Here is a 19,208-nt window from a genome sequence, read left to right as displayed (position 1 = left end):
AAGTTCACGTAAGTGCAGTTAACATGTACATGTATACTCCACAGAAGTAATGGAAATGTGTTTCTTCTTCCAAATCATTAATTTTCCACACATGAAAGGGCTGCTTTGAAAATGTTGTTATATTGATTTAAAAAAAATCTGAAATGTCAATGAATTTAGAAAAACAATGTACACCCAGAATCTGTAACTGAAATGAGAGAATCCAAGATTGTTAAGAGGAATAGAAACAGAAGATATATCGGACAAATGAAGATACAAATGCGTTCTGGTAGCACTCTCCAAGTTGTGTGTAACGGCGGTCATTTTCTCATTTATGAACAACTATAGCAGTAGTGTTCTGTCAGGCAGCTGTATTTTTCATTACTGCAGTCTTTCCCAGACATTTTATGATCATCTGTGAAATCAGTTGTGTATGAAAGAAAGCTGTCTGCAGTAAATCTGTTTATTGAAGAGTGATGACAAGACTTGTTTTAAGAAAAGAAGGGTGTCGTGGTTTAAACCAATCCACACAGGTCGTCCACTCACCCACCCCCCCCGACCCTCCCCACTCCCGGAGGGATGGGGAGGAGAATCAGGAGAATGTAACTCCCACAGGTTGAGATAAGAACAGCCCAGTAACTAAGGTATAACACAAATCACTACTGCTACCACCAATGATAATATTGATAAGAGAAAATAACAAGAGAATACGATACCACCGCCGAACGAGTTCGACCCCCCCGAAGAGAGAGAGCCTGCCCTTCTGGGTAACTCCCAGTTACCTCTCCGGGCATGACGTGCTGTGGTATGGAATACCTCTTTGGCTAGTTTGGGTCAGGTGTCCTGTCTCTGCTTCCTCCCGGCCTCCCTCGTCCCCAGCAGAGCATGAGACTCACAGAGTCCTTGGCCAGAATAAACATTACTTAGCAACAATTAAAAACAATCGGTGTTATCAGCTCTCTGCCCAGGCTGGAAGTCAAAACACAGAGCTTGCACCAGTTACTAAGGAGCAAAACGGCTCCTGGTAAACCCAGGACAAAGGGTGAGAACATAGAAGAGATCAATTTAGTGAAAACCAAAACGCCCAAACCACCAGCCAGTGCTAGGCTTGTTGCTGCTTTTAAATGTAAAAATCAAATCCTTTTCAACAAACAGACTAACAATAAAACTTAGTTTTTCAAGGTACTACCACTGACTTGTTTGACTGACTTGTTCTCCTGCAATAGAATGTAACCTGCAGTTACACAGACCAAAGAAGACATGGCATGTTTATCCTGTATTTAGAAGATTTAGACACCTTCAGGACTATGTATGTCATCAGCCACCTGTATTTCTTCTCTCAGCCCATTCTTATGAACAAAATAATTTACAAGATGGCATACCAAAACACTTTGAAATTATTTTTTGCCCTCTACATATCAGTTTTCTAATGCAGTTCTGAATCTTTCCACAGTTTCATTGCAATAAAGTTCAGTTTTACACAGTTCTATACAATTCTACATAATTCCTTAAAAGGTAATTGTACTCGGCCTGTTTTTTTTTCTTGAGTTTGTCATCCCACAGGAAATACAATACAGATGACCTCAGTAGAAGCAGGATTCAACCTCTTAGCCTTACTTTAATTTTGAGTGTTATATAAACTAACATGGACTAAAGCACTAGGCAAGATGAGTAAACTAGTACTTTTTCACTATTGTCCTTTTTGACTGGTGCAGAATAAAATACACTTACAATGCTCAAGGAATTAATTTCTTTAGCATGTCTGTAAAACTCTATAAGGATGGAGATTCAATGACTGTTTTTTTTTTTTTTTCCTGTTCCTATAGTTAATTATGCTCAGTGTAGTAATTTTAATTTCCTAGTATTTAATCTAAATAATATTTGGGAAAAATTAAGCCAATTAACTTTTTGTTATACTTCAAGTAAATTGTGCATGCTCTAGCATTTATACTGGGATATGACAAAAAGACCTTTATACTAAGATTCAGCAGTATTAAAAACATTATGTCAATTGTTTAAGTAGAACAAAATTATTTAAGCCCTTATATTTTTAAGAAGCTGCAATACAATAAAAATATAAATAAAATTAGTGTTCAAAAGATTACAGACCTTTCAGGAATATTTTTACCAACACTATTAACAGCCTGTAGACTTGGAGATGAAGTTCTGTGGAACATTGCCAAGCTGGTGCTTTTAATTCTAGAACTGGAACATGTCTACAGTGCGATGTACAGGATTATAGAATCAAATATCAAAATTCATTAATTTCGATTATATATTTTACACTTAATCTATACCTTATAGAATAATAAAATCATAGAATCATAGGTTAGAAAAGACCTCTAAGTTCTTGAGTCTAACTGCAAGCCTAACACTGCCAAGCCCTCCATTAAATCATGTCCCTTAGTCCCTTTCAAATACCTCCAGGGATGGTGACTCAACCACTTCCTTGGCAAGCCTTTTCCAGTGCCTGAGGGTCACATTCAGTGAAGATATTTTTCCTAATACCCAGTCTAAGCCTCTCCTGACACAAGCTGAGGTCATTTCCTCTTGTCCTATCACTTGTTACTTGGGAGAACAGACTTAAACCCACTTCACTACAACCTCCTTTCAGATAGTTGTAGAAAGAGGTAAGGTCTACCCTGAGCCACCTTTTCAGAAAGTCACACCTTACCTGAGAAGAACTAAAATAGAGAAGGAACTAAAATACAAAATAAAAAGAAGTATAAGAAAATGAACATAAAATTATGATAGAAGTATTAGTAATTTCTGGTTTGACAGTAAGTAATTTAGTTGAGAACATACAAATATTTCATTAAAGTACTGGGTAAAAATGAACTTATGTCTTATATATCCCACTTCATCACATGAACCTGAAAACAGGCTTTAAAATTTTTTGAATGTGTGCTTCTAATTTTTTGAAGTTTGCTTTTGCTTTTCTTAGACATTTTATTTCCTTATGAAGTTATAACCTGCCTCTCACCAATTTATAACCTGCCACTACCGTATCATTGCCATCCGTTTGTTTTTATTGAACACTCACGTAAGACTGAGGACTTTGAACTGCCACAGAAAATGGCTCAAAGCATTATATATGAAAGAAAGGCCAAGCTTGATGCAAGAAGATAGGAGAGAAATACTAGTCATTTAAAGATAGATTGCACTAGAGAGACTGAAATATGGATGACAAATCATCTGTACAGAAATGATGCTTCACTGCCCCCCTTACCAGTAGCCAAAAATGTTTTTTTTTTTGTTTGTTTGTTTGTTTTGGCTTTGAGTGGGGTTTTTGTTTGTTTTGTTGGTTTTTTTTTTCGTTTTTTGGGTTGGTTTTTTTTTTTGACTGGGTCAGCACTTCATCCGTGTCATCAGAAATTAGTCTGAGAAGGTGTCAGGAGGCAATAATCTAACACCACACACCATCTATCCGGCCCTAAAAGACTTATAACAGATGAAGCCCAACAACTTTGTAGGGATGGTCCATGGACTAAAGAATGGTATTCTCTCTGTGTGTGTGTGTGTGTGTGTGTGTGTATCTCAAGAGAGAAACCAGAACACAAGGCATTTGCATTTTCGTACCCCAGATGATATTAAGTGGGCAATGCATGCTACTTCTGTCTTGGGTTATATTTTGCCTTTTCTTTCCCCCTATCCTTTATGAAACATGCCTATCTTTGAAATGGCAAATACATATGTACCGCAAATTTACATTGGGATAGCAGTAGAATAATCTTCAACAAATGAGAAATATTTATTCTTTTTGTAACACAAAAATACACTTCTCCACAGTGGCTCTTCTAGTGCTGGAGCATATGATCTGATTGTCAGGACACCTGGGCAGGATATATAGCATTCTTGTTCTGGAAGGACTGAATGATAACATTGTGTTTTCTGTTCTGATACTGGTCACGCACCTAATGATAGCTGTAGACATCTCCTTGCTCCAGGGAGGTAATGTCCTGTAAGCACTCCACCCCCACCCAGGACGCTCCTGGTTCACCTCTGACTTCAGTTTAAAAGAGGAAAAAACAGATTACAGAGAATTTAATCTGTTAATCTACAATGTTTCAACTGTCTACTAATACAAATTACATCATTTCTTTAAAATGCTATACTAAAGATCCTTCCGGGTTTTGGAGGATAGAGAGAAGGTGGAGACAGATTCAGAGCTACCCACCAAAAGGATGAGGGGGAAAACCAGTTTTGACATAGGTTCTGATTAGACAGTAGGGAAAAAAAGAAAACAAATCACAATGAGAATGGTCAAACACAGGCTTCGCAGCAAGGCTGTGGAATCCATGGCCTTGGGGATATTAAGAATTTGATTGTTCAAGGACAACCTGACCTAAATTATTCCAGCTTTGGCTGGTGGATTGGACAAGATGACCCTTTGCATTTTTTTTTAATAATAGACCTTATTCTCTGAATCTACTTAAACAGTGGTCATTGTCATAGCATCTAAATGTAAAAAATATGCATGTAAATGGTAAGATGTAAATTTTATACATCCATACTTATAATGTAAATATCATATAATCCAGAGAAATAATAATAAAATACAAGATATTTCATATTCAAAGAGACCTTTTGACAGAAGAATTTTTTTCAGTCAGTAGAACTCTGGTTCTTATTTCACTGTCCCACATACTAGACCTAGACCTCAATTTCTCCTAAGTGCAAGTTCTCAAAAGTAATTTAAATCAGCCTAAAACTAATTCCTTTAACAATATTCATCATCTTAAGAAAGTCATCTCTGCTAAAAAAATTACACATTTTATCCCAGTAATGGAAACTACCTGGGGTGATAAATTCATGGTGTAGCAATAGCAGGTCTGGAAGTCTCTGCTTCATCTTGGGTTTTGGGGTCACCCATACAAAAAATTTATTTCTGAGTCCTGATAACTTTGGAAAGCCTAACGAAATAGAAACCCCTGCCTTAAAGAACTACTCTTTGTGCCTTTGTAGGGAAGAGAAATACAGAAATTATATTAGAAGAAGAAAATAAGCAGTTTATTTATTAAAGTTAAGTTGTTTGAAATTTAATTAGTAAAGACATCATAAAATCAATACATTTCATTTTTGGGAGATGCATTTTTTTTCAGGAACTGATATTTCTAAGTGTTCAAGTAACACCTAATGTAATATTAAGTCTCTTAGTACATGAAGAAATTAAATATTTCCTTTAGGAGTGAGAGAACACCCTAAGGAAAATGTAATGGACTTCAAAAGTGCAAGGTCCTTCACCTAGGTTGGGGCAACCCCCACTGTCAATACAGGCTGGGAGATGAAGGGATTGAGAGCAGCCCTGCAGAAGACTTTGGGGCACTGGAAGAGAAAAGGCTAGACACAAGCGGAAAAAAAAGAAGCATGACCAACAGTAAAAAAGAGGTGATTCTGGCCATCTACTCTGCTTTTTTGAGACTCCACCTGGAGTCCAGCTCTGGAGCCCTCAGTACAGGGAAGACATGGACTTCTTGAGGCAGGTCCAGAGGAAAGCCGAAAAATGGTCAGAGGGCTAGAGCACCTCTCCTATGAAGAAAGCCTGCAAGAGCAGCGGCTGTCCATCCTGGAGAAGGCTCCAGGAAGACCTTATTGTGGCCTTTCAACCCTTAAAGGGGTTATAAGATGGGGACAGGTTTTTTAGCAAGGCTTGTTGTGAGAGGACATGGGGTAATGGTTTTAAACTAAAGGCAGTTATATTCAGATAGATGTAAGGAAGAATATTTTTGCAATGAAGTTGGTGAAATAATGGAACATGTTGCCTAGAGAGGTTGTAGGTGCCTCATCCCCAGAAGAATTTGAGGTCAGGTTGGATAAGGCTTTCAGCATGTGACTCTGTGCTCCCCTTTCCACCCCAACTTGACCTTTATTTCCCCTTACATGGAGTGAATCCTAGTCCCAAATTCTGAGAACAATGCTCTTGCGACAGCTGGCACAATTGGGAAGCCACTGCCCTAGGCATTCCCAGAGCTGTGATTCAAGGTCAGCCTACTGGCATTATCCTGAGTCTGACTGAAGCATTCCAGAAACATTAACAGTGAAACATTAACATTCCAGATTAGCAGTGAAAGGAAGGTGGTATTTCAACTACTCGGGCACCAGTACCCAGAAAGGCAGACAGCGCCTTCTTCCCTCTTAAGGAGGAATTGCAGAGCATGAAGCAAAAAAACAGGGAAGTAAAGCCCGGAAGGCAATTGGGACCCCTGTCCAGAAGGCCTATGAGCGGATAAGTGATGATGACCCATGCATTTTAATTCCAAGTGGTCCTCAAGGATAACTTGTGTGAAGCTTTAGTAGATGCAGGAGCGCAAGTTTCAATACTAGCACAAGAAGATGCCAAGAAGCTGGGCATATAATCCAGATGGCAAAAAGTTAAAAATTACAGGTGTGAACAGAGGCATTATTGTGTGTCAAACTGCCAAGGTCAAATTATGGCTCTCAAATGAGAGATACATGTTCAATATTCACTTTGAATTAAAGATCACAATTGAAATATTTTAGGTGTTATATTTTAAACAGACAAGCTGGCACCTGCCAAATGGCAGCATGTGGTCCTTCAACTCAAAGATCTATTCCAACCCTGACTGAAATGAGGAGGCTGCAGTGCAAGAACTCCACAAAGCCCCTGACTCTCTGATTCAAAAATTAGGAACATACCACAATGGCTGATTTCTGCTGAGGCAATAAATGGAATTTATGAAGCTGATTTGGAGAAATAACAAATTATTTCCAGAACCTACTCTCCATATAACTCACCTGTATGGCCAGTTGGGAAACTAGACAGGAGGTGACATTTAACAATTGCTTATTGTCATCCAAATGCTAATACACCCCTGCTAACAGCTGCAGTAACAAAAGTTGCAAACTTAACAGCTAATTTGCAAGCAGCTGCACACCTATGGGTGTTTACATTAGATGTAAATGGTATCTTCTTTATTGTTCCCTTAAAGGAGCGGGATAAAGAGAATTTTGCTTTCACCTGGGAGGGAATACAATATACCTTTAACAGGCTCCCACAGGGGCATAAACATTCACTTATATCTGCTCATGCTGCACTTGCTGAACTTTTACAGTGTCACTGCTCCAAGACCTGAAACTATACGAATATATAGATCATATAACCGTTGCCGGTCAATTGCTGAGGTGAGTAGCTCGAGAGAGGACGCCTTTAACACCCGAGCAGGGGAGAGATCAGCGTCCAGGAGCCTCAACTCAGAGCAGCCAGAGCCACCGAGGGAGCTTCAAGTCCTCGACAGGACCTGCCCAGGAGCCGGCAGCTCCACTGACGCAAGCAGGGACTCACAGGAGGCGGAGCCAGGAGCAGCAGCACCAACCCTGAGTGGGTAAAAACCTGCCCCAGGGAGCGCGAGCGACCAGGAGCGTGGAGAGGCAGTTTGCACGGGCAGGCGAGCGGGATGGTGAGCACCCGGCGTTTAGGCAGGGCCCGCGCTGGGAGCTCTGCCCTGGCTGCCCCGGCGGTGGCCAGCGTAGGCACCCAGACAGAGCAGATGAGAGGGGAGGCTGCAGTGCAGAGCTCGGAGTGTAGAGGGTGCCTGAACTGGGCTTGTGAGGGAAAGGTGCACGATGAGCAGGGCTGCGCTCGGTGCTCCCTGGTGGAGGTCCTCCTGCAGCAGGGGCTGAGCTGCGGAATGCTATTAGCGGGCTTCAAGATGTCAGGGAAGCTGAGAGGAAGCAGGGCTGCTTGCTCCAGCCCCATACTGTGCAGGGGCCTCAAGCTTCCCCTCCAGCTCATGAAGGAAAGAAGGAGGCCACCAACCTGGGAAATTGGGAATTGGTGACAAAGAAAAATAAACAAGAAGGAGGAAAAGGACAATTAAAGGAAAGGAGCTTCCTCCTAAATCTGTTGTCCCCACGCAGAACCGCTTTGCTGTACTGCTGGAGACTAATGAGGAAACACACTTGCACCACAAACAGCCGGATTATGCACGGGTTAAGATCTCTACTGGCACTACAAAGAAAAAGTGGCGGGTTGTAGTAATAGGGGACTCTACTTTGAAAGGGACGGAAGCACTCTTCTCTCGGCCTGACCCCGTCTCGAGGGAGGTGTGCTGCCTACCAGGGGCACGGATCAGGGATGTTGCAGAGAGGCTGCCTGCTCTAGTAAGTTCAACGGACTATTACCCGCTCCTGGTGATCCATGTGGGTGCTAGGGATATAGGTAATAGTAGACTGGGGACCATAAAGAAAGACTACAGAGCCCTGGGAGAGGTGGTTAGGGGCTCCGGTGCTCAGATAGTCTTTTTGTCAATTCTCCAGGACACAGGGGAGGACCAAGAAAAAGCTAGGAGGATTGGCCAGGTTAATAAATGGTTAAAAGGGTGGTGTCATAGTCAGGGGTTTGGGTGTCTTGAACATAGGACTGAAGTTAGTAGGCCAGGTCTACTGGGGGCTGGTGGAGCTGCTCTGGTTAAGAAGGGGAAAAACAGTTTTGTTAGGAGGCTTGCCAGACTGGTCAAGGAGGCTTTAAACTAGATGTGTTGGGGGAGGGGGGCATCATTCCATCCCAACACACCCAGACAGCTGCCAATGCCTATAATAAATGCTCAGACCAATGTAGATATATTCCAGCCACTCCAGCCAACGAGCCGGCTTCAGTTGGAGCTCGTCTCAGATGCCTCTAAACAAACACCCATAGCATGGGGAACAAACAAGAGGAATTAGAGTTGCGTGCACATCTGCGGGGGTATGATATAATAGGCATCACAGAAACATGGTGGGATGGCTCCTATGACTGGAGTGTTGGAATGGAAGGTTGCAGGCTCTTTCAAAAAGACAGGCCCGGCAGGCGGGGAGGGGGAGTTGCCCTTTATGTTAGGGATTGGCTGGAGAGTATGGAACTCTGTCTGGGGGCAGGTGAGCAGTTTACAGAGAGTTTGTGGGTCAGGGTTAAAGGGAAAACAGCTGTGGGAGACATTACTGTGGGGATCTGTTACAGGCCGCCTGATCAAGGAGAACCTGTGGATGAAGCACTCTACAGACAGATAGGAAAAGCCTCATGCTCGCAGGCCCTTGTTCTCATGGGTGACTTCACGCACCCTGACATCTGTTGGAACGATGGCACTGCACGGCACAAGCAATCCAGGAGGTTCCTCGATTGTGTGGAAGACAACTTCCTTCTGCAAGTAATAGAGGAGCCGCCAAGGAGAGGTGCCATGCTTGACCTCGTGCTCACCAACAGGGAAGGGCTCATTGAGAATGGGGTTCTCCAGGGCAGCCTTGGATGCAGTGATCACAAGACGGTCGAATTTGAGATCCCCAGGACAGTGAGAAGAGCGTGTAGCAAGCTCACTGCCCTGGACTTCAAAAGAGCAGACTTTGGCCTCTTCAGGAACCTGCTTAGTAAGGTTCCATGGGATATAGCCCTGGAGGGCAGGGGAGGGCAAGACTGTTGGTTGATATTCAAGGATCACCTGCTACAAGCTCAGGAGTGCTGCATCCCAACTAGAAGGAAGTGCAGCCAGAGGGCCAGGAGACCTCCTTGGATGGATAAGGAGCTGCTGAGGAAAATTCAAAGGAAAAAAGAGGCTTATAAAAAAATGGAAGCAAGGACAGGTGGCCTGAGTAGAGTACAGGGATGTTGTCCGGGAAGCCAGGGACCAGGTTAGGAAGGCTAAGGCCCAGTTAGAATTAAAGCTAGCCAGGGATGTTAAGGATAACAGGAAGGGATTCTACAGGTACATAGCAAACAAAAGACAGACTAGGTACAACACAGGACTCCTGAGGAAGCTTTCGGGAGAACTGGCTACACAGGATTTGGAGAAGGCTGAGGTTCTGAATAACTTCTTTGCCTCGGTCTTCACTGACAAAGGCTCTGACTGCACCACCCAGGTTTTAGAAGGTAGACGCAGGGACTGCGACAATGAAGACCTTGAGCCTACTATAGGAGAGGATCTGGGTTGAGACCATCTTAAAAATCTGAACGTACACAAGTCCATGGGACCTGATGAAATCCATCCGCGGGTCCTGAAGGAGCTGGCGAATGAATTTGCTAAGCCAGTGCTCATCATATTTGAAAAATCATGGCAGTCAGGTGAAGTTCCCAATGACTGGAAAAAGGGAAATATAACCCCCATTTTCAAGAAGGGGAAAATGGAAGACCTGGGGAATTACAGACCAGTCAGTCTCACCTCTGTGCCTGATAAAATCTTGGAGCACATTCTCCTGGAAGGCATGCTAAGGCACATGAAAAACAGCAAGGTGGTTGGTGACAGCCAGCATGGCTTCACTAAGGCAAAATCCTGCCTGACCAATTTGGTGGCCTTCTATGATGGGGCTACAGAACTGGTGGACAAGGGTAGAGCAACTGACATCATATACCTGGACTTATGCAAAGCGTTTGACACTGTCCCACATGACATCTTTCTCTCTAAATTGTATAGATATCAATTTGATGGATGGACCACTCGGTGGATAAAGAACTGGCTAGATGGCCGCACACAAAGAGTTGTGTTCAATGGCTCAGTGTCTGTCTGGAGACCAGTAACGAGTGCTGTCACTCAGGGATCGGCGTTGGGACCGGTCTTGTTTAACATCTTCATCGCTGACATGGACAGTGGGATTGAGTGTGCCCTCATCAGGTCTGCTGATGACACCAAACTGTGTTGGTCCGGTTGATATGCTGGAGGGAAAGGATGCCATCCAGAGGGACCTTGACACGCTTGTGAGGTGGGCTGATACCAACCTTATGAAGTTCAACCACGTCAAGTGCAAGGTCCTACACCTGTGTTGGAGCAATCCCAGGCACAGCTACAGATTGGGCAAAGAAAAGATTCAGAGCGGCCCTGCAGAGAAGGACTTGGGGGTGCTGGTTGATGAGAAAATGAACATGAGCCAGCAGTGTGCGCTTGCAGCCCAGAAAGCCAACCGTATCCTGGGCTGCATCAAAAGGAGCATGACCAGCAGGTCGAAAGAGGTGATCCTGCCCCTCTACTCTGCTCTTGTGAGACCTCACCTGGAGTATTGTGTGCAGTTCTGGTGTCCTCAACATAAAAAGGACATGGAAGTGCTGGAACAAGTCCAGAGGAGGACCACGAGGACGATGACTGGAGCACCTCCCGTATGAAGATAGGCTGAGAAAGTTGGGGCTGTTCAGCCTGGGGAAAGCTGTGTGGAGACCTCATAGCAGCCTTCCATTATCCGAAGGGGGCCTATAGGGATGCTGGAGAGGTACTCTTTGTCAGGGACTGTAGTGACAGGACAAGGGGTAATGGGTTAAAACTTAAACGGGGGAAGTTTAGATTGGATATAAGGAGGAAATTCTTTCCTGTTAGGGTGGTGCGACACTGGAATGGGTTGCCCAGGGAGGCTGTGAATGTTCCATCCCTGGCGGTGTTCAAGTCCAGGTTGGATGAAGCCTTGGTTGGGATGTTTTAGTGTGAGGTGTCCCTGCCCATGGCATGGGGTTGGAACTAGATGATCTTGAGGTCCTTTACAACCCTAACTATTCTATGATTCTATGATTCTATATTCCAATAGGAGGAAAGTCCCTTGAGAAGGTGGTAAAAGCAGCAGCAGCAGTATGGAAAGCACTAAATAAAATAGGAATTGAGATTCCACCTGGAAAATGTCAGGGAACAAGTAAATAAGTAAAATTCTTAGGTACTTGTTGGATAGTAGTGCAGTGATTCCTCCAGATACCTTAAGAAAAATACAAAGAGCTGCAAATGCCCTAATCGGGGTAGGACTTACAATATTTAACGGGACCTTTAGCATTATTATAGCCAAATGGGTTTTCTCTTGAACATGGCACTTAGTGTAATCCATTCCAATAGTACAAAGAGACCATTATTGTTTAGCTCAACTGCATTTAAAGAAATAGAACAATGACACTATGAGTGGGAAGAGTGATTTTTATCTTTAGTCCAAGCAGTTAAACAAGTTGAGAAAACATATCAGGAACACCCTGTGCAAACTAGAGGAGCATTTAATTTACTAGAAGCAGACCTAAAGGATTCTGCTCCCCTGTAAGGAGTTGCACAAAACTCCACTATCAGAAAATGGTATGCCTACCTAACAGGAGTTGACCTTTACTAAACTTAGCGGTATCAATCATGATTTTATGATAGCTTAAGGAAGAACTGCTTTTGAACTTAAGAGGCAGGGTTTTTGTCTGCCTGCAACATCATGTAACGTTAGAAAGGCTATCTAATTGTGGCCATCTACTACTTACAATATCTCCTACAACAGTTTGATTTCATTTGCTTAATATCATTTCCTTAAAAATCTACAATTTGTTCTCTTAATATTCTATGGACAGGTAGAAACTGCTGGCAAAAATGAGTAGCTTAAGAAAGAACTGCTTTTGAACTTGAGAGGAAGGATTTTGTCTGCCTGCAACATCAGAAAATGCTAGAGCTCACATCTGTTGTGTATTTCAGTATTATGGGTATCGTAGTTAATGTTAGCTACTTTGTTAAGATTGTCTTTGCTGGCAGTGTAACACTAGGACATAATTCCATTTGCAGAACAGATTTATTCAGAATAGTATTTACTGCAGGTGGGGTGGTAAACTGGAAGTGCTACCAACTAGTGAAAATTATGAGACCCCCTTTCTCGTATCTGAAATGCCTAAACAGAGAATTAGATTGAAAGTTACTGTTAATAAACCAGCAGGATTTTGAACCAATTAGGGAGCTCACGAGAAAAGCTGGGGTATTATTACTTTTCACAAATTTCAAAATCTTCAATCTCATAGCTGGAATGGTGTCCTCAAAGTGGGTATTTTGCAGCTATCAATCTGCTGCTTTCTTCCTCAATTTATTATCAAAGTCTAATTAAATTCAAAAAGTGATACTGAGTACTGTGCAAATCTCCAGTTAGTGTAACAGCCTCTCATTCAATTAAAAAGATGGGTTGCTAGATTCACACTTAGTGATTGACAGACTTACTAGAGATCATGCAGACTTTCTGAATCAAAGGAGATGATAATAAAACTGTACAGAAGATTTTTCCTGTGTCTGCATGGCACATACTACTTGTGGAAATAAAGATGAGCAATAGAGGAGATATACAAAACAGTTAATGTATTGAAACATAACATATGCAAAGAAAGTTAGTCAATTATATGTGAGGCCAGTTATGAAATTTATGAATTGACAACAAAATCTATGTTGTGATTATTATTGACAAGGTAAGATCCATTACTGAAATAAAAAGATTAGAAGGAAATGATTTAGATAAGCTTTTGGAATTTAGTGGTCTCTAATGCAAGGTAAAAAATATTAAAGGCTAGAGCTCTTTGAGTGTCAGAACAATAAATGAATAAATGTACATATATGAAAAAAAAAGATGGCATTACACAGCATTTTCCAGACAAAACGATATAGACCCACCTACTGTCACAGGTCCTTGACTGTATCTACCAGTATTTCTTTTTCCTAGCCAAAAATTTTGTATTTGGAATTACCTCAGAATAAGACATTTCCACCTACAGCTATGTCACAGAACTTGCATTGCTGAGTCATTTTTGATGTTCAGAATAGGAATTCAGTCAATATGGGAAGGTGATGCCATTTGACCAACTTCAAATGTTCCTCCTGGAAGAGGTAAGTTACAATCTTATTTTGGATAAAGAAGCTGTTGGTCTTTCACTAAAATCAGTAGCATAGTTGCTGGTATACTGACAGAGTGCTGCAGCGACAGGACAAACCCTAATCAGACTTGTTTCAAAGATGGTGCAACTCAGTGTTGAACCGTCACAGATGTGAGCAAGGAAAAGGGTCATCAGAGCTAAAATTGTATCTGAATTCATGCTCTGGGAAAGCACTTTTCAAGCTCCGAGGCCAAATGGTTATAGAAGAGAACTGAAGTTGGAACAGGGAAAGATCCAGGAATCTGCCACCTAAAATTATAAATACATTTGTATTTCTAACTGAAAAATATTTAGAATCCTGTAAAAGTCTTCATCAGAATACAGAAAATTTACATCAGATCCAAAACCTGTCCTCAAGATTATAATCTATTACAGTAGATGCTATAGCTGGCAACATCAACAATGCAAGGAGGAGAATGAATTACAGGAAATGGGAGAGTTAGTAATTATCCACAAAATTATTATATGAGTAATGAGGGTTTTTTCACTTAGTCAAGTGGGAAATTTAGTATTTTAGACAGTGCAACACATAACTTTCCAGAAAATTGCACGTGTCCAAGCTTACTGTACATGGTACTACCTGGTAACAGATGTTTTGTGAGAGTCTTCATCCTATGAGAACAAGTACAAACCTGAGCAATACTGAAAAGTGAACTGCCATTGAAAATATTATCTACAGAACTTGAGAAATACAGAAGGAGAAAATTTCGGATTAGCAAGAACACAAACCATTTACCTCTTCTATTTGAACAAAGCCACGAGCTACGAGTAACAATGAGTCTGGAAAAACGTTGGACAGCCTCCCCAAATTGACTGCATAACTGAGTAAATACTAACATTTGCTGTATCAGTTATTGCTAGATAATTCTCAACCTGATGAAGTCACAAAACTTCGTGTAAGGTATTGCCATTCTTCCCATACCTCTGAGACATCATTTCTTATTGTTTTTGTATCTATTAGGTTTACAGGTATAATGGTTGTTCTGTCATATTTTCAATTCACATGGTTATTATCATATATCAAATAGGGATGGATATGTGACACATCCAGTTGTCACTCTAGAATTGACAATAACAACAGTTTACTATTACAGGTAGATCTACAGCTTTCTTTCTTGTGGAGCAACACTAAACAGTTTTTACATCAGAGATCCAGGCTTCTTATTCAAATTTGGATTCCTTGGTTCTTTACAGGGACCATTATTATACTTCATGTAACAATTTGAGTTTTAGACAAATGCCAGATTTCTACCTTGAACCTTGACCAGTCTGGGATTTCTATCTTGCTGATAAATCCTTTTCAGTCACCTCATTTGTCTGTGGATTGTATAAGGCTTAGCAAGTACACAAGCAAATGCTAAGCAGTTTTACTTATGCTGGTCTCCCTGTCTGTCTGGGGCTGTTGACAGCTCTTTAAATGGTATCAGTAAAATGTGTTTTCTATAATCTGAGAGAATTTCTATTTCACTACCTCAGTAACTTTAGAGAAATGTAGTGTTATTCCTTAAAATTACTGTTATATCGAGCGTGTTTCTAGCTTGGATTTAGTTACAGAAATATTAATGTAAGGTTTTGATACTGACATAAATTTATGAGTGTACTTGTTAAAGATTTAAGGACAAACACAGAGGGATCAGAAACTAGAATGCTAAAACCTTAATTACAGAAAGAAATAGGTTTGTTTTTAAGTCATGTACAAGGAAAAATGTAATTTTACGCATTATCCAGGGTACCTGAAAGATACCAAAGATTATGTGCTATGCAGGTTAGTGTATAACAAGATGACAGGCACAGGCAACACAGATTCACAAAGTGAAAGTCCTGTTTAACTAATTTGATACTCTTCTACAGTAAGGTCACCATCTGGTGGATGAAGGGAAGATGGTGGACATAGTTTGTCTGGATTTTAGTACGGCTTTTGATACTGTTTCTCATAGCATCCCACTGGACAAGTTATCCAACTGTGAGATAAGCAGGTATGAGATGTGTTGTGTGAAGAACTGACTGAATGGCATGGCTCAAAGGGTTGTGTATGAGATACAGATCATTCTAACTTACCTTACATTAAAAATTACATATTACTACAATAAAGAAAGCAAACTATTATATGCACAATATATTTTGTACAGTCCTCCAAAAACCATGTTAGACAAGGAATTATAACACCAGTACTTCACTTAAACATGTAGGATAACAACAGAAGAAATAGGAACCAGGTATCTTATGGAACTCAAAACAAAGATGATGAGTACTGGTTCTGGCTGGGATAAAGTTCACTTTATTCAGTTGGTATGGTAGTGTGTTTTGGATTTGTTACCAAATTAGCATTGGTAACACACTAATGGTTCAGCTCTTCCTGAACAGTGCATACACAACATCAAAGATATCTCAGTTTCTCACAATGCCCTGCCAGTCAGTAGGCTGCGGGTGGGCAAGATGTTGGGAGGGGACACAACTGGGACAACTGACCCAAACTGACCAAAGTGATACTCCATATTATATGAAGTCATGTTCATCAATAAAAGCTGGGAAAAAGGAAGAGGAAGGAGGAGGAATCATGAACAAAGAAGTTCAGAATGATGGTGCCGGTCTTCCCAAGCAACTGTTACGCATGATGGAGCCCCACTTTTGTGCAAATGGTTAAACCTGCCTGCTGATTGGAAGGAGTGAATTAATTTCTTAATTTTGTTTTGCTAATACATGCAGCTTTTCTTTACCTACTAAACGGTCTTCGTCTCAACGTGAGTTTTCACACTTTTGCTCTTCCAAATCTCTTCCTCATCCCACTGAGGGGGAGTGATCAAGCAGCTGTGTCAGGCTGAGCTTCACAACTGGATTAAACCACAGCATTAGGAGAGTTTATGGTAGATTAAGATATTTGGGAATTGATCTTGGATTCAGACCTGTGCTTTGGCGTTGTTTTTTTCACCAACCCCATTATAGAACTTGTTTGAAAAAACAAGTAACTGTAAGAGATTTAAGACTGTTTCATTCATTCTCAGGTTGTACTACTGGCACAATACAAAATTTTGTACTTTAAGTTTATTTCCAGTCCTGAGAAAAGAGCAAAAATAATACCTGGATTGCTCTGGCTTTTTAATAATAATCATTGTAATTTTTCAAAAATCTGTATCCAGCACATCCCAAATTCTTGTTTCTGTCACATTTTTTTTCATAGATATTTCCAAATCAAATTTTTGGAAACTGTTTTTCTTAATGATTTTTTGTTTCCCAAGTGAGTGTGAAATACCAGATAGCACATAAATTCTATTTTCTCCTCTGTTACATATGGAATGTGATTCTTCACAAAGAAACTATCAAATTTTGGACACAATTGGCTGAAATCTGACATCCATTCCTTGTCTGATATATGTTACTATAGCCCAGCTACACTGTCTTTATAGATTAATAATGAGATCTTACTTAACAATCAGTGCAACTCAGTCATGTTTTACTTCCTCCCTGAAGGACCAATTGCTTATCTCATCAAAAGGATGATAATTCCTTCTGTCTGTCAGTTGATATGATCTTTATTTGGACACAAACTGCAACAGCAGACTGAGCTGAGCTTCCAGCCTTGCTGGTGGTAAGGGATTCAAAATCCATGTTTATCATGTGCGGAAGACAGATGCACTGGTAGCTTCAGGCACTGCATTAACACTAAAGTCCATTAATTCTAATTATGTTTTGCATATAGAGAATATTAAAATGTTTAACTTACAAAGAAGAAGGGCCATCCCCTTGGCAGAGTTTCTGCATATGAATATATGGTTTTGTGCAGGAGGTGATCTGTGCATACAAGGAGCATTCCTCAGGCCACTGGAGATTGAACACATAAAGGTATTTAGGGGATGTGTGCCAACCACAGCCATCTCATAGCATCTCTGTTCATTAGTCCATGGAGTTTTATTTTTATAGGCTTTTGATAAGAATGAGATCATTAGCTTCTTGAATGAAGGTAGGATGGGAGTGATCCAGCTCAGCTGTGCATGTCATGTACATGGATATGCATATGAAGATTGCATAAAACAAGTGCTATCCTTCCTTATTGTCTCCTAAAGGAATTAATTGTTTCAATGGTAGTCCAGTTCTTGCATGGAAATAGGGAAGGGGCCAGAATGACAAGAGCAAATCCCATACAGTGATTGAACACTTTCATGTAAGTTAGAATTTTTAGGATCTTTTATTGTCTCTTGGTTTTCACCTGATAATTTTTTATTAGGTGAAGACAAGATGTAATCTTGCTTGAAGAAAATCACCTTGCAACATATTTCTGTTTGTTGTCTATTACTGAGTCTATTCATTTACCTTTTATCTCTTCAAGCATAAATCCTCTAGTCTGTTATTTTTATTATTGAATTAAATAATACAAAAGTATAAATGTTCAGATCCTATTTAATAACAACGGATCAAAAGCCACTGTCCTGTTACAACCTGACAAAAATGTCAAAGAAAAAGTAAGAACAATCCAATTAACTATCACTGAAGCCTGCAGTCCAGCATTCCTAACATTAAAAAACCCTAATGGGTATCCACAAAAACGAAACTAGATTTTTTAACTACATTGTAAAATGTTTAAGAAGATAGGAATATGGTACTAATGCTCATGATGAGAAACAGAGGAGGATATGGTTTTAAAGCTCTGATGAGGAAGTCCTAAAAATTCCTAGTAAATCTCCAAGTACTGCTTCATTAATATATCCACCTCCTTTTAAAACCAATGAGCTAACATATTTGATATCAGGCTTGAACTTTGAGTGAAAATCTGTAATTGTGAACTTAACGGTAGGTCACCATGGTAAAGAATCTATATGGATGATTCAACCTTGAAAATTCAAACATTGCTCATACCTTCAGAGGATGTATATCCCTACACAACCTTCTTCACCTGGCTGCTCTTCATGAAGATAAATAATGTTCGTGTACAATGTTCAACAAAATGATTTTCTGGGGGAGAAAATAATGGAGCTTTCTGATTCTCCATCATTAAGAGCTTGGAAAATTTACAGTTAGCTCTGGTGCTGTTTGTCATCCATACTGATCATCTGTTTTGTGCTGAAAGACTGAGTAGTACTTGATGCAGAAAAAGCCTATGAAAAGTATCAAAGTGATTACTTTGTATTGGACTTTATTGTACTGTCTCTGTCACAATATAGCACTTTGTCCTAAGAGGATATGACTTCATCCTCTTTCTACACAGATACTTCCTTTTCTTATCTTTAAAAAAATAGTCTACGTTTCAAAATTAATTATTTTACCTCCTTTTCCACAGTCTGCTGGATCTCTTATTCTTCTAGTGTCTCACCAGCCTCCCTCTCTGCTGTTCCCATGTACCTTTTTTATGTTGGCCTCTAGGCAGCCCTGGACAAACGGAGGGAGAAACTAACTGTCCAGTTTAAAAGGTAAGTGGTGGTATACGTAAGGAGAATAAATATCAAAAATATGAAGCTAGACATGCTATTGGGTATTACAGCCTGTATATCAGCAGTATGCTCAATAATATTATTCAGTGAGCCAATTTCTTACTTTAGTTTTACATGTGAATTTGATGCTTAAGAGCACAAATTCAGTGTTTCCAATGACTTGTTTTGTCAAGAATTGGCAAATATTACACTGT

This window comes from Lathamus discolor, chromosome 1 (assembly GCF_037157495.1).
Source record: "Lathamus discolor isolate bLatDis1 chromosome 1, bLatDis1.hap1, whole genome shotgun sequence".
Lineage (NCBI taxonomy): Eukaryota > Metazoa > Chordata > Aves > Psittaciformes > Psittacidae > Lathamus > Lathamus discolor.
The sequence above is the reverse complement of the archived record's forward strand: the minus strand, read 5'-3'. Positions refer to the sequence as shown.